This window comes from Mus caroli, chromosome 8 (genome assembly GCF_900094665.2).
Source record: "Mus caroli chromosome 8, CAROLI_EIJ_v1.1, whole genome shotgun sequence".
NCBI lineage: Eukaryota > Metazoa > Chordata > Mammalia > Rodentia > Muridae > Mus > Mus caroli.
Window position 1 is genome coordinate 90,134,553 of NC_034577.1, and position 8,771 is coordinate 90,143,323.

Below are 8,771 nucleotides of genomic sequence, written 5' to 3' on the forward strand. Positions count from 1 at the left end.
TTCCTCTTTAAGGTCTTCTACCTGTTTAGCTGTGTTATCCTGTATTTCTTTAAGTGAGTTATTAAAGTCCTTCTTGATGTCCTCTACCATCATCATGAGATATGCTTTTAAATCTGGGTCTAGCTTTCTGGTGTGTTGGGGTGCCCAGGACTAGGTGGGCTGGGAGTGCTGGGTTCTGATGATAGTGAGTGGTCTTGATTTCTGTTAGTAGGATTCTTACATTTGCCTTTCGCCCTCTGGTAATCTCTGGAGGTAGTTGTTATAGTTGTCTCTGGTTAGAGCTTGTTCCTCAGGTGATTATGTTACCCTCTATCAGCAGACCTGGGAGACTAGCTCTCTCCTTAGTTTCAGTGGTCAGAGTACTCTCTACTGGCAAGTTCTTCTTTTGCAGGGAAGGTGCTCAGATATCTGGTGTTTGAACCTGCCTCCTGATAGAAGTTGTGTTCCACTCACCAGAGTTCTAAAGATCCCGTGGAGGGTCCTGTGAGGACCTTGGGGGTGTCCAGAGACTCTGCGAGCAAGGAACCCTGGTGCTGTCATTGACCTTGACAGGAAGGGACTTGTGACTCTGATCAGGCCAGGTTTTCTGCTTCCCTAATTAATGCAGTCTCAGGTCCCTTGCAATTGGATTGGCACAGACGCTGTGTTCCACTCACCAGAGGTCTTAAGATCCTGTGGGGGATCCTGTGGGGGTCCTTGCGGGTGTCCGGAGACTCTGCGGGCAAGGAACCCTGGTGCTGGTGTGGACCAGAAGGGACCTGTGACCCTGATCAAGCCGGGTTTTCTCTAAACCATATTTTTCACAAAAAGAAAACAAACACCTTGTAAATTGCTGCCTCATATCTCAACACATTTTACTGAAATCTCAAATAAATTGGAAATAAATTGATCAATTGCTTTTGCTATATCAAAATATGTCTATTCTCATCAGTATAAATATAATTTTACTAAATAAAATATGTAATAATTTTTCAAAAAAGTGAAAACATGACATATGTTTTAAATTAAATTAGAAATGCTTGGGATAAATATTAATCATGGATTTATTCACTTACTTATTTCATTCAATCACTTACTATTCTGTCTGTCTCTGTCTCTGTCTCTGTTTCTGTCTCTGTCTCTGTGTCTCTCTACCTCTGTGTGTGTGCATATGCTTGTATTATGTTGTTCACTGTGTTTGTGTTTCTAGAACTATTCTTGTTCCTACTTGCCATAAAAGTTTTTCACTCAAATGAATCAACTGGTTTTTAGCCTTCTTGATCAATATTTTCTTTAATAAGTTACAAAAGACATTAATTACCAACAAACCAGATTTTAACATATATCCTTTAAATATCTGGGAGGAAATCAATGCAAATTGCATAAGAAAGTTTAGCTGAGTTGTAAATATTATGCCAAACATTTTATGTGTTGATGTATGTTGTATTAAGTTCTTCCAATAACTGTATAACATTTTACCAATGTTTTAAAGTGAGCTTATTTGCAAATTATTAACTACATATACTGATTGGCATCATAGGGAAAGAAAAATAAATAACAGTTCTGTTTCAGACCTTAATCTTCCTAAGTACAAACTAGATACAATTTCTATATGGATAAATTTATAATTAAGCATTTTTACAGACTCTTCCTGTGTGTTTTTTATTTTTGGTTGTGAACCTATCATTTAGTGGCTCAGCTCTCTCTTGGCAAGGATGCAAGTCAGGGGTGTGGGTGGAGGGAGAGACAGCTTGAATTGGGGGCATTGGAAATTTCATGAAATATGTGAGGGTAACCCTAGGAAGACTCCTAGTAATGGAGGATATGGACTTTCAATTGGCCAGTTTGAAGCCCGGCAAAGCTTTAAGGGGGTGGAACTCTTTTACATTTATTTGAGTTGTTGGCAAAGGAGGTCTATTAGAAATCCCTGATGCTAGAACAGAAGATCAGTCTCTGAAAACTGCCAGTGTGACCCCACTGCCAAGGATAACTTCTACAGCTCATTGAACATAGAGAGGTCAAGCTGTCGTGGTCTTGGAGGTTTCTGCCTATTTTGTAGCCTCTTTGATGGAAAAAGGCAACTGGCAGGCAACAGAAATAGAAATCTGGACACAAACCGAGCCACCAAACTGTCCACCTACAATCTGTATTTCTGGCAAGATGTACTGGGTCCATGGTGATACAGAACTCTGGAAATGGCCAACAAATATTTGGTTTAACTCGAGGTCCACATTTCTTAAGGTTGTCCATATCCAACACTGCCTAGATAGATGATCAGGAGCCCGAAAATCTACAACCAAACATGATTGTCAATAAATTACACAGATAATAGATAGATAACAATGAAACTATTCCTAATGACATTCCACCATACTCAGACTGGTGCTTGCCCTGCCTTGATAGGAAAGCTTGCCTTATCGTATCATGTTTTGTCCATTTTGAATGTAGTCTCTTGGAAGCCTTCTCTTTTCTGAAGAGAAAATGGAGGAGAGGGAATCTGGGAAAGATGAGAGGAAGCTGGAAGAAGTGAAGGGAGGGAAAACTATGGTGGTTTGGATATACTGTGTGAGAGAAAAATCTATTTTTAATTAAAAGAAAAAGAATGTGTCTTAAAGACCTGTTTTTGTTTCCGGGGCAATGTGGAAACCTAATACAATGGAAATCCCAGGAGTCTATGGGGGTAGCCTGTAGTGAAGATTCCTGTTAATGGGGAGTATAAAACCTGAACAATCCATCTTCTATGACCAGGTAAATCTTCCAGTGGTAGATCTAGGACATTAGCACAGCCAAAAATCCTTTGATGCACAAATTGTTCTACTTGCAAGATGTTCTGAGTTTATGGTAGTACAGACCTTGTAGGGGTGGTCAACCATTGGTCCAACATGAGGTTCATTCCATGAGAAGAAACCCCTGATACTTCCTGGAAGACAAAGAACCAGAGGCTAGATAGCCCAGAAGCTCGGCTCAAACCAAACAAGACCCGGAAAAAAAAAAGTCAATGACATAATTCCTGATTACATTCTGCATTATTCATAGGATCATTGTCAAGCCCAATCACCATTTGAAAAAATTTCATTCCACAACTCATGGAACAATGTTGGGGCCGGCCAGCTGCTCACATGTCCAGGTTCGAGCCTGGAAGGCATCTTGGGATCTGGAAAAAAAGAGGGAGCCTAGGCAGGTTGAGAAATAATGGAACCAAGACCTGCTAGTCTGCTCAAGGTTCAACTTTAATGTCAGGGAACACGCCTTATAAAGAAAAGGGGAGAAAGTCCATTCCTGACAATTCATCCTTGGAGCCTGGAACCAGTTGCAGGTGATGACAAGCAGGATAGGGCGTAGTTTCCCAAATAGCTCCAGGGCCTCTCAGCAGGTACCAGTATCTTGAAGAGGACAGTGGCAGAACAATAGAGTGATCTAGGGAGGAAGGCTCCACCCTAGATAATCTTCTAGATAATCTTCTTAGTGGCAGCAAGGTTAAGTTCTGGCTTAGCCTGCTTCAGTCTTATGGGAGACTACAGAAGAAGATGCAGTGACTCAGCCCCACACTATGTAGAGCTAGGGGAACCCTATGGAAGGAGTTGCGGTGGGAGAATGTAGTAACCAGAAGGGATAAAGAATGTCAGAAGAATATAACCCATCAAATCAACTAAGCATGGTTCATGGGGATCACAAGAAGAGAAGAGAAAATGTGAGAGACTTTATATGTCTGAGGTAGGCTTTCTGCGTATATGCTTTATGTAGCTTGGTGTTATTATAGGACTCATTTTAGTGACTGGGGTTGTTTAGTCTCTTTTGTCTGCTCCCTGGACTCTTTCCCTCTTATTGTGTTGCCTTGTGACGCCCTGATCTGAGAATATGTGCCTAGTCTTATTACAATGTTACATGCCATGTTGGGTTGATATCTCTAGGAAGCCTACTGTTTTATTAAGGGAAAAGGAGGAGGGGTGGATCAGGGCAAGAGGGGAGGTACATGAAAGGGAATGGGAAGAGAGGAGGGAAAACACTAGAGTCAGGATGTAATAATATATGAAAGAAGAATAAAGGAGGAGGAAGAGCCTGTTCAATTTGATTTACTTATTAATACATCTGGAAGTGGGTATTTGAAGCCTAAGGATAACTTTGATAATGATGAATTTCAGAGAATGTTCAAAACATACCCTTGAGAACTTGGGCATAGTTAGTTACAAATTATTCAGTGATTACTTGTATCCTTCAAGATAAAACCAAGCACTAGGTACTTGCCAGGATCTTAATTCTCATTGTGCTGTCTAACGAATCTCCTGACTGAACTTCATGTTCTACACTTACTGACACAGAACACGTATTTCCTCCCAAACTTATGAGGGCTGTGAATATGGAATTTGATTTTTCATAACTGCTTCATTTTCTTCTAGCAATTATTGTCAAAGACTATAATCACAATATTCCTGCAAAGAAACTTTATCTAACTCTCCATCAACACTCAATACCACTGGGGAATGAACAAGATGTCTACATTCTCTTTTGAACAATGGTCATATTTGTATTTATTTTTAGGATTTATTATGATGTCATTCTTCCCATTGCTGGTAGGAGGACTAATTTATAACTCACACGAGACAGTGGTGGAATCTGTGTTTTCAAGACATGAAATTGTAATAAAATGATTTTTTCTATATTATAGTTTGACCTCAAGAGCTGCTAATCTCATTGAATATGCAGAATAGAACTTGCATTGGCTTTAAAATTGATCCATTAATCATTTAGCTCCTTAACAAAACAGTTTCCTTCCTTGACAATAAAATAAAGTGTGTTTAATCTGTGTGAAAATACTTCACATACAAAGAAAGTGAAAAGCTTCCAGGAATCAACAGGGATGACTTTAGCTGAAATGCACAGGAAACAGGAGATGGAACCTGTAGAGACCACTACCAGTTGATAGGCACATCCTCCAGTCCAGGGATGGTGCCACCCACCCATCTCAACATTTTGAACCCAGAAATGTTCATGTTCAAAGGGAAGACAGGGACAAAAAATGGAGCAGAAACTGAAGGAAGGGCCATCCAAGGACCCTCCACCTGGGGATCCACCCTGTCTGCAGACACCAAATGTGACAATGTTACTGTTGCCGAGAAGTGCTTGCTGACAGGGACCTGGTATGGTTGTTCTCTGGGAGGTTCTGGCAGAAAGTGACCAATTCAGATCTGGATGCTCCCAGCCAACCATCAGACTAAGCTTAGGAACCCTGATGGGGGAGCTGGCAGAATGACTGGAGGAGTGAAGAGTGGAGGGGTATTGCAACCCCATAGGAAGAACAGTGTTGGCTGGCTGGACTACCCAGTATTCACAGGTTCTAGACAACCAACCAAAGAATGTACAGGGAGGGATCCATGGCTCCAGATCAGATACATATGTAACAGAGGATAGCCTTGTCTGACATCAATGGGAGGGGAAGCCTTTGGTCCTGTGGAGGTTTGATGCCCCAGAGTAGGAGGGATACTGGAGAGTTGGGGCAGGAATGGGTGGGTGGGGAGAGGACACACTCATAGAGGCAAATGGAAGTGGGGAGAGGGCACATGGGATGAGGGTTTTGTGGAGGGGTTACCTGGAAAGAGTATATCATTTGAGATGTAAAAAATATGAATGATTAATAAAAATTTAATAAAAATTTTTTAGAAGAGAAAATATTAGCTGTGCAGCAGATAATTGGCTAGTGCTCTTCATCTTGATCAGCTGAATACAGAGGAATTCCTATGCTAGTTTCAAAGGAATTACTTAAATTAGTGGGAAAAGTTTATAACAATGTTACCACATTCTTCAGAATAATGCTAACTTTAGTATTTTGCACGTACTTATTTCTTTGCAAATGATATCTTTTAAAAATAATTTGTATTTCTACTATGTATTAATTTTTGTTGCCCTAAGAAGTAGAAATTATATTTATTTTGTTTAAGCAAAAATAAATTCTGTAAAGGATGCTCAAAATATTGGAAAGCCTGGACTGTATAATAGGGGTTATATATGTAGTCCTGGGGCCCAGAAGCCACCAGCTGTTATTTAGTGAGTACTAGTTATGACAATGTATTCAGAGGTGTCAGATCCATGGGTTGTGCCCAGCATGTATCTCAGAATAGCTACCAGTGCATCTGGGCTACACAACTGTAAACTTACTTTAAGCATTAAGAAACACTGTTTTAATTTTTTTCATAGCAAAATTATGAACTTTGAGATCATACACTTTGTAGATGACAAGGTGATGCATTAATGTCACAGAAAATAAACACAGGCATGGGCTTTTTATTTGTATACCTTCATGGCTTCAGCATTATGGTGATATGTGACTTCTAATGGTATTATGCAAATGCAGACAGTAGACTTTTTATGTGTTCATGACAACTTGGTGAGGGAAAAATCAATTATCATCAGTGTTTTTAAACTATGATTCCAAACAACAGGCAGGTAAGATTATGTATAAGATAGATCATTGTTCTTATTTTATTAATAGTATTTCCAAACCTCAGCTGCATTTCATGAAATGATCATTGTACTTTACAATCAGACCTTCAATGCCATGCTATATGAGCAACCTAGATGAAAACAGATCTAGATCCCACTACTTTAAGTCATTTGATTTTCATAATAAAAACAAATATGTTCCTTTGTTCTTTATTATGTTTGTTTCCAGCCTGACTTATCAAATACCTCAAAAGAGAACAACGCAAAAAATTATATGAGGGAAGATTATTCAGTAAATTAGATAGGTGAATCAAGTTTTTATAAGGACAAGTAGTAAGACAGTGCTTAATTGGTTGACAATTTGTTTACTTCCAGCCTACAATCTGTAAACCCATTAAGTGTAAGAACATGGTGCCAAATTCAGAAGTTATTAAGAACTCTGCCTTAAGGACAAATTAAAGAAAATTAAAAGGACTGTTTTCTCAACAAAAGATTTTGTTTTGTTTTACTTTTTAAGTTAAAACTCAAATGTATTCCATTGTATCTATTTAAATAACATTATATTCAGTAACAGACAAAAGCATTTGTTGATGACTTTACTAAATAATATGCAGCAGTCAGGACAGATTATAGTATGCCTTTAAGAAGGGAAGATATTTCTAATATTGGTTTGTCTCAACAGACAAAGAGACTTGGAAAATTAATACAGGACCACATGATGACCACCCAAAACTTAAGGCTGATAATATAACACTGGATATTTCAGCAAGAACATTTATGTTCCCAAGCATTAAATACGTGAATAGTATACAGACTGTCATCAAGTGTTAATTTCCACAGGGCCAAGCGATCTAATTATCAGCAGTTGTAGGAAGCTCTTGAATGTCTTCTTGTTGAATATGGCTCCATCATTTACTTTTCTGGAGTAACATGGCTACATCTCCATAAAATAGCGAAACATTTTAGGGCTGCAACCATTTATCAAGAATTTTTATAGTACTGAAAAACTTATGCTAGAATCTGACAATGAGGCTAACATATTTGGCATTTTAATGCATCTAACATCTCATTTGAATGAGGCAAACAGGAACCTTTAAGGAAAGAAACAATTTATCAAAAAATACAGAAACAACTTATCTATGCATTACTTGAAATCATAACAGTATTCCAAATAGAATTGAAATTGTGGTGATCTTCAACAAAGGCAAAGTATTTTATAAATTTTGACATGTTGGCTAAACATTCCTGCAATCAGCAAAATCTGTAGGCTTATTTGTGATATGAGTTTGTAAAAAGATCTCAAGGTTTCTGGGAAAATATTGTTTGGGTATATTTGCAACTATATTTTAGTTGTCATAAATAAATTACCTGCCAAGTTAGAAATGCAATGGAGCTGCAACTTGATGTTGAATATAAGAGGGGATTTGATCATCCTCACTTTATTAGATTTGTTGGAACTGTCTTCTTAGCTTTGAGCATCCCTCACTAAATCGTCACACCGGGCACATGTCACCAACTACTTCATGAATAGCATCTCTTTTGGGCAGCATCTACTCTTGTGAGCAATTATTTTTCAAGGAATGAAGCCTTCTGAGAGTAAAATTAGAATGAAAATATGTGATGACCAGTCTTTCAGTTTATTTTCTGTTGCTGTGACTACATATCATGAGCCAAGCTATGTAATAAAGAACGGGTTTATGTTGACTTATAAATCCAAAATTATAGTGTTTAATTATGATAGTGGCACATGGGATTACAACCGGAGCCAGAAGGAGGCTGATCACAGTTTAATCTACACACAGGGAACAGAGAACGAGCAGGAAGTAGGATGAAGTTATAACCCCCCCAAAGCTTGCCTTAGTGATGTACTTCCTCCAGCAAAGACTTGACCACCTAAATGTCCTCAATTGCTCTACTATGTATCATGTATCTACATAGATAAGTCTGTGGGAGGCATTTCTAATGCAAACTACCCCATTCTGTCTTTCATCTCTATTGACTAATATACATCTCATGATAAAGACTGCATTTAGTCTAACTTCAAAAATTCCCAACATCTTCAATACTCTCTGTACTGCTCGAAAAATTCAGTTTCTTCTAAAACTTAAGAGAATTTCCTAGTTATGAACTCCAGTATTTTTAAATTTTTTTTTCACATAAAAAGAAAAAGAACATATTTCCCAAACCAAAAGTGAAAAATGGCAAAATATTGGGGACAAATTGATTTAAAAGAAAGTTGAAATTTTATACTGCAAGCACAAATTCTGACGCCCCTCTTTTGGTATCTGAAGCTTCAGTTTTAAAGTGCTCAGGGAACCTGGCTGGGTAGTTGGTGGAAGGACTGGAGGAGAGGA